We start from the raw sequence: 8,453 nt of genomic DNA on the forward strand, positions 1-8,453 counted from the left end.
AGATGGAGTGGGGGAGAGCAATGCAGAGCACGCCAAATTCTTCAAAGCATGCCAAGGGCTTCATTCTGCAGGTTTTAGAGTTAGGAAGACCTGAGCTTGAACCTTCGGTTCTGTCATTTGTTGGGCAACACCAGGCAAGTAACTGAAAGTCTCTGAGCTTTATTCCTCAGCTGAGGATAACACCTGTACGTTATAGAGGAGTAGAGGATTAAAAATCGTTCCGTATGGAATGACCTGAATAGATCTGACCCAGTTTAAGCTTAGGAAATGGTAGTTTAAGACAAAAACAGAGTAAGGAAAAGTGACTGCTTAATTCTCAATTATCACGTGATCTGGCATTCTAAAATATATCACTTTTTACTTCACTTTTTGTTTTTATGTTTAACAAGGAAGTAGAGGAGAGTAGAAAGGATCTTGTATTGAAGTACAACCTCGGACCAGTTGGTAAACCTTCTGGATCTTAGTGTGTCTGTATCAGGTTCTTGCTGCTGGTATGGTAAACTGCCACGAACTCAGTGTCTGCAAACAATGTATGTGTATCATCTTATGGTTCTGTAGCTCAGAAGTCTGACCCATTAGGTTAAAATTGGGCTGTTATCAAGTCCGTGTTCCTTCTGGTGACTCTAGGAAGAATTCACTTCCCTGCCTTTTTCAGCCTCTAGACCAGAGGTCTCAAACTCGTGGCCCGCGGGCCGCATGCGGCCCGCCCACCAATTTTGTGCGGCCCGCAGACTGGCCCTCAGATTAATCCACGAAGTTTGATTAGTCTGAGGGCCGCACAAAATTGGTGGGCGGGCCGCATGGCAACGAGTTTGAGATCCCTGCTCTAGACACTGCCCACACTCTGGGCCTGGGGCATGTGCCTTTTATTCATTTTTCATAACCAGCAACAGCTGACTGAACCCTTTCCCCATCACATTACTCTGACCTCTTCTCCTGACTCTCTCTGTCACTTTTCAGGGCCCTTGCGATTATATTAGTCCCATAATCTGGGATTATCTCTTCATCTCAAGGTCAGTTGCTAATGGAGCAACTTTAATTCTAATCGAGATATTAATTTCCCTTTGCCATATAAACTTAAAACATTCATATGTTCTGTGAGTTTAAGACATGGGCAGTTTGGAGTAACCATTATTCTGCCTACTGAATTTATATCTATTAAGTGGAAATAGTGGCAAATATAGTAGAAGTTATGTTAAATGAAAACTTAAAATTTTCACTCATTTGCCAGTCTTATTGTAGGACAGGGCTTTTTCTTTAAGTGTTAGAGTTCTGCATCTTTTTTTATTGATAGTTGATAGTTTCCAGTTTCTTTTTTTTTAACTATGGTGAAACAACATATAGACAATTTTTACAAATTCTGATGATTTTCCCATTTTATCTCACTTTCTCACTGAAACCTAGTACAATTACTTTTCCATCTTCTGCAAATATGTCTTAATGTTTTATGGAAAACCTTTTTTTTTTAATAATAGACACCAATTTATGTAAAGCTAACTAAATTTGATGCTTTCAATAACAGGAACGTATAGCATAAGCAGTTCCAATGGATCTTGGATGTCACTGAATTTCCCCAGTAGAAAGCATAGGCATGCAGGTAAGGCTGAGATGCAGGGAAGGTGGAGATGCAGGGACTACTCAGCATGAGTGACTGCGCTTTACTGAACCGTGGAGACTGTCCAGTCAGGTAGGTTAGGTGGAGACTGAGTAGAAGAGCTTCTGCTGTAACAGGAGCTAACATTATCATGTGCTTGTGACATACCGGGTCCATGTGATGTTTACACACATGATTTCTTTTAATTTTGATTACAATCCTTTGAGGACAATTGAACTTGATGAGGGAAGTAATTTCCTAAAAGCCAAGCAGCTAGTAGGAAGAAATTAGACCCTGGCTGGGAAGCTCAGTTAGAGCATTGTTCCAATAAACCAAGATTTCAGGTTCAATCCCCGGTCAGGGCACATATAAGAATCAACCAATGAATGCCTAAGTAAGTGGAACAACAAATCAATCTCTCTTTCTCTCTCAAACAAATAAATGGTTAATTTAAAAATTACATAGTCTGACTCTAGTAACCACGTAAGCTTACTCCCCATCTGTGGTCCACCCTGTCATACAAACCTCATAGGGCTGCATGTAGAATTAAAGGAGATAATTTGCATGAAAGTGCCTAGCAGACACAAGATGTGGCCATGGTGGGTGTTTAATCATACTTGGCTGATTGAAATCTGAGTATTTTTAACTGAGTAATTATTAACCAAAAATAATTGACCAATCTTAGAACACAGACTACCAATGAAGTCCTGTGGCAGGAAGTGTTAAGATTCAAAAATAAGAAAAGATACAATTGACATTCTATATATAATAATAGCTGCCATTTGTTGAGCACTTATTATGCCAGACCCTGGGTCAAGCTTCTTCGTGTATGTTATCTCATTCAATCCAGTGCCCACAACCCTATGAAGCTGGTACTGTTGTTATCCCATGTTAGGAAAGGTAAGCAAAGGGAAGTTAGATTATTTGCTCCGGGTCATGGAGCTGGCAGGTGGTGAAGCTCTGCGGAGACTTAATGAACTATATCAGCTTCTGAAATCCAGTCCTCGGAAATCTTTCTCTAAGGAGAAAGGTAGGTGGAATAAAAGAAAGAATTGACAAAATTTAACCAACATTAAAATGTCAAGTTGCTTCATTTCCTGTAAGTTATCTTTTTGGTTCTATTAGGTTACTATCTCCCCCAAAGGGCTATTCCACCTGTAGATAGAGGAAAAAGTCAGAGTCATCTGCATGATTTATCAAAAGCCCGTTGAACCTAAACCAACAAGAATAGGATGCATGTAGGTTTTGAGAGTCTAGCATTTATGTTAAACATTTTAGAATGAGAAACTATTTGAATATAATACAAATTTTAATAGCCAGGTTGAGGTGAAAATCTATTTGGCTAGAATACTAAGTCCCTAAATTCTTGACCAGTTGCCAACAGACTTCCCAATTTTGAAGGAGATGCAAAGAGATGCACGGCCCATATCCTTACAGAGAGTTCTGACCCGGGAGGGTTAAGCTGAGCCACAATGAGTGTTTGGGAATACTGGCCAAAGGCCTTCTTTAAAAACACGTTGACCAGACACTTTTGCCTTTTTCCCTGAGCTAGATATACAACCCAGCCGAGGCCATCAATGCTTTCCAACTTGGCCCTTCTGAGCCTCCATAGTTCCATGGACCTCAGAACCACACCACCACCAAAGAGCTAGTGCAAAATGGAAACAGAGCTGGAGCAGCTCTTCTTTATCTGGTATGTTTACTTAAACTAGGACTCCACTGTGTTTGATTAAAGAGTTCTGAGGCTCTTTCTGCCCCTTCCCCTTTTCTCATTATAATATTTGCTGCTCTATGTCTTGCTACTCTGAAGATAGATGAGAAAAGATAAGGCAGAGGAAGCAGGTAAGAGGGAAGAGGAGCGCTTACCTTCAAGGGCTTCCTCTTCCCCCTAAAAATGACATTTCCTGATCACGTGACCCCTCTGGCCATTGTCCAAGGACAATGTTGGCTCTTTCCTTTCTCATTTACTTCACACTCATCTCTCTTTTCAGTGTAGGTTGTAAGCTCTAGAAGGCAGGCCTATTATCTATCTTAGTGCTCTAGCTCCCACTCCCAGAAGAGCATCCGGGTTTTGGGAAGCACTTACATATTTGTTTAAATGAATAAAAAAGAAATGGATGTATAAATTAATAAGGATTTATTAGGGAAAAGCAGGCTTGATTAAAGGAGGGCAAGTTGGGGTACAGAATGACAACATTTTAATGCGATTACAGTGTAATGACTGACAAAGGAGGAGGTGAGCTTTCCACTTTGGTCCTGTCATGACTTTCAAGGTGAGAATTAAGACCATGTCACCTTAAAAAAAAAATGAACATTTCCCTTCACCTTTCAAAATATCAATGTTTGGGTCCAATTTAAGTAGGAATATCTACTTCATGGCAGAAAAATGTCGAGGAGTTGAAGGGTCAGAGTTCATATTCCTTCATAGCAATTTTCTAGCTATGGGAGTTTGGGCAAATCACCTATGCCTATCCGTGTAACAAGGTTTGTAACACTGTTGCCTCCTACTGTGGATCAGAAAGTTAAGTCTTGTTTTATGGGCAGGGAAATGTAAAATAGTCTCTCTCTCTATCTCCCTGCATTTCCATCTCTCTTTTGGCCCAGCCTGGATAAAAGGAATCATAAGTTAGGCAAGGGCTTTCACAAAGAGAGGAAACAATCTTTAGGACCTAAAAATACTTTTTATTCAGGTGGTATGATGTGCAGCACTTTTTCTCTGTAAACAAGATAAAGATACAGAATATTTAAACTCATGAATGAAATATGGGGCAATGTTTCCAGGTAAAATTAAATTTGATTATGATCAGTTCTTTTTCATAAGTTAATCTCCTGATGTTTTCTCATATTCAATGTAAACCTTTTTAGAGACATCAAACTAGGAGATGATGCAGATTTCTTTCATTTTAATTTAGGACTCCAACCTTTACACCCAAGACTTGGGTTAACTCTAGGAGTTACAAATTGTGTTTTAGAGAAAATGTGTATACAGCTGTGGCAAAGAGTGCTCCTGAAGTTTGTCTTATCACATGTGTGAATTGTAAAGAAATTCCCAAGTTCCAACGCCCTCCGCACTCTTTTTTGAAACCCATCATGGGGGAGGAAGCAGTTCAGTTTATTTTTAAAAGGTGACTCGAAGGTGTCATTAGTAATGCAGTGGTTCTAGACCAGCGGTTCTCAACCTGTGGGTCGCGACCCCGGCAGGGTCGCCTAAAGCCATTGGAAAATACATAATGCATATCAGGTATTTACATTCCGAATCATAACTGTAGCAAAATTACAGTTATGAAGTAGCCACCAAAATTTATTTTTTGGTTTGAGGTCACCGCAACATGAGGAACTGTATTGCGGGGTCACGGCATTAGAAAGGTTGAGAACCGCTGTTCCAGACCTTCTTAGTCTAGATTATTTTACAGGCTTGCTGTGAAAATCAGATAAAAGAATAGGCTCCCAAACTCATTTAAATCTGTAAGACGAAGAACACATGGAAGGCACTGGGGGCCGCTGTAGGTGGACAAAGCTGGGAGGAGGAAGGGAGTGAAGGACACTAATGTTTACCAACCAAGGTCGTCGGAGTAAACCAGGGCTCATCATCTCACCGTCTCTTTGTGGCAGCCACTAGAGAGTAAGTCTTTAGATACCCTTGGTATTACAAAGAGTATGTCCTAAGTTCCTACTTCATGTCAAGTTCAAAATAACCAGTGCAACACAAACATGAATGGATGTCCAAGAAATGTGTCTGCCCCTACAATTAATACACTGCTCACAAAAATTAGGGGGTAGTTTATTGCTTCATATTTATTTTGAAATATCCCCTAATTTTTGTGAGAAGTATATTTAGGGTTTTTTTTTTTTTTTTTTTTTGTATTTTTCTGAAGCTGGAAATGGGGAGAGACAGTCAGACAGACTCCCGCATGCGCCCGACCGGGATCCACCCGGCACACCCACCAGGGGCGACGCTCTGCCCACCAGGGAGCGATGCTCTGCCCCTCCGGGGTGTCGCTCTGCCGCGACCAGAGCCACTCTAGCGCCTGGGGCAGCGGCCAAGGAGCCATCCCCAGCGCCCGGGCCATCTTTGCTCCAATGGAGCCTTGGCTGCAGGAGGGGAAGAGAGAGACAGAGAGGAAGGAGGGGGGGTGGAGAAGCAGATGGGCGCTTCTCCTGTGTGCCCTGGCCGGGAATCGAACCCGGGTCCCCCGCATGCCAGGCCGACGCTCTACCGCTGAGCCAACCGGCCAGGGCCGGGTTTTTTTTTAAACATGTAAAATGTCAATGTATTGCCCCTCTTCCTCCACAAATGAATGACCTGCCTTTGCTGGCACCCAAGCCATGTGCTTCATTTGCCTACTGGGCACTCAAGCACTGGTTTATATCAGCCTCCAGATGGTGAAAATTAAATAGTCAAATCTATCCCAAACTCGTTTCTGTCTAACCACCCAAATCCAAAATTCTTTTTCAAAAGAGTTTGGGCATCTTCTAAGATTGATTGTTTTTTCCAGTCCCAAGTTTGGCTAAGTGAACCATGAAGAAGGGAAGTAAATGGAACCACGGAACAAATTGAGACACGCCTCGGGCACCAGCCCACATCTCCTTCACTCCCATCTGCCGAGCTCCGGTTTTGAGGTGCAGTGCAGCTGCGGAAGGTGGTGCGCGCTCTGAGTTTTTCTCCCTCTCCTCGAAATCCATGTCCTTCCCAATGAAGGCATGATGTAAGATTAGGACGTACTGTCCCAGTGCAGCCAGGACACACGCGTGATTGCGATGGTTGCGGCCCTGAGCACGGACCTCATTTGGAGTGCATGTTCCCTGACGTCATTTTCTCTTCTATTTTCTTTTCTTTTTTTTTTTTTTTTTTGTATTTTTCCGAAGCTGGAAACGGGGAGAGACAGTCAGACAGACTCCCGCATGCTCCCTACCGGGATCCACCCGGCATGAAGCTCTGCCCACCAGGGGGCGATGCTCTGCCCCTCTGGGGGGTCCCTCTGCCGCGACCAGAGCCACTCTAGCGCCTTGGGCAGAGGCCAAGGAGCCATCCCCAGTGCCCAGGCCATCTTTGCTCCAATGGAGCCTTGGCTGCGGGAGGGGAAGAGAAAGACAGAGAGGAAGGAGGGGGTGGGGGTGGAGAAGCAAATGGGCGCTTCTCCTATGTGCCCTGGCCAGGAATCGAACCCGGGTTCCCCGCACGCCAGGCCAACGCTCTACCGCTGAGCCAACCGGCCAGAGCTTCGCTTCTTTTCTTTTCTTTTCTTTTCTTTTCTTTTCTTTTCTTTTCTTTTCTGACACTTATCCTCAAGTGGGTCTGACATTGCCTGTGTCTGCAGGTTCCTCCTGGCACCAAGTATTGATGGATGGGGCTGGAGGATTATTTTCAGGAAGACTTAAGCAAAAGGAGGCTGTTTGCTTCTGTGGGGTAATAAAGGGCCTGGTCAGGGGCCTGTTCTGGAACGCAGGTGCAGCTTATGTCTGCAGGCTCCATCTTGGATTAGTTCAGCACCTGTGCTTGCAAAGCAATCAGCATTTCTCTGCATTCTGAGCTTGATGTATTGGGAGACAAGCCGTTTCCGTCTCCAGAAGATAACGGCGTTGGACTCTATCCTCTGAAGGGCTCCCGTAACTCTGACACCTGTGAGAGTCACAGTCAAGGTGAGCCCCTCAAGCTTCCTCTCCTCTGCGGCTTGGAAAGATGTGCTCACTCTGGTGACCTGGATAAGTGGCTCCGAGTGGCGGTCAGAGTTGTCTTTTAAGGTATTCGTTAAAGGATGTTCCTTCCAAGCTTGTATGATTCCAGTGGCTTGCCAGTGTGGTTGGCATAGAAACCACTTGTCACCAGTGTGCATGACTGGACCTGATCCCAGCTCCCTTCTGGGGCCTCATCTCTCAACTTCTCCCCGAGTTCAGTGGGCTTCTCTGCCCCTCCAGCAAGCTGGCATGTCTGGGGCCAGGGGCTCCCCTCTGTTGTTCTCTGTGTGCGGATCACTCCGCGACTGTTCTTCCTCTGCCGGGTCCTCTGCATTCAGGTGCCACCTTCTCAGAGAGGCTGCTGCTTCTTTTTTTTTTTTTTATTTTTTATTTTTCCAAAGCTGGAAACGGGGAGGCAGTCAGACTCCCGCATGCGCCCAACCGGGATCCACCTGGTATGCCCACCAGGGGGCGATGCTCTGCCCATCTTGGGGCCTCGCTCTGCCGCAATCAGAGCCATTCTGCGCCTGAGGCAGAGGCCGCAGAGGCCACAGAGCCATCCTCAGCACTCGAGGCAAACTTTGCTCCAGTGGAGCCTTGGCTGCGGGAGGGGAAGAGAGAGACAGAGAGGAAGGAGAGGGGGAGGGGTGGAGAAGCAGATAGGCACTTCTCCTGTGTGCCCTGGCCGTACTTTTAATTTTTTAATGACCATTAATGGAAGTTGGAATCGTGCTGTTTATTATCTATTTTGCCCGTGAGAACATATGGCGATAACTGGAGGCCTTGCCTCATTGCTGTAACCCTCTCAGCTCGAAGAGGTCAGAGTGCGTGTCCGGTAAAGACGTGTGAGAGGAACACATCACACCGACAGCCCGGTGGCTTATCCTTAACTTAGTGTGTGGAGGTGTTTCTATACTCACAAATTGAACTCTCATATTGACCTTGTGAGATGGATATAATTATGACTCCCATTAGCAGTCGAGGAAATGAGGAACAGAGGGGATGAATAGCAGGCCAAGTTGTGTTGACGGTGTGACTACCCGAACTCTGTCTGCACACCTTCCAGGCCGGGCTTAAACGGCCATCTGCAAGCACCTTTGGAGAATGTGATGTAATAACTCGCAGCGTTTACTGTGTCGTGATTGTCCCCATTAAAGTGAGAAAGCTCACAATCCCTTTGTCA

Source organism: Saccopteryx bilineata, chromosome 6, assembly GCF_036850765.1.
Source record: "Saccopteryx bilineata isolate mSacBil1 chromosome 6, mSacBil1_pri_phased_curated, whole genome shotgun sequence".
Classification (NCBI taxonomy): domain Eukaryota; kingdom Metazoa; phylum Chordata; class Mammalia; order Chiroptera; family Emballonuridae; genus Saccopteryx; species Saccopteryx bilineata.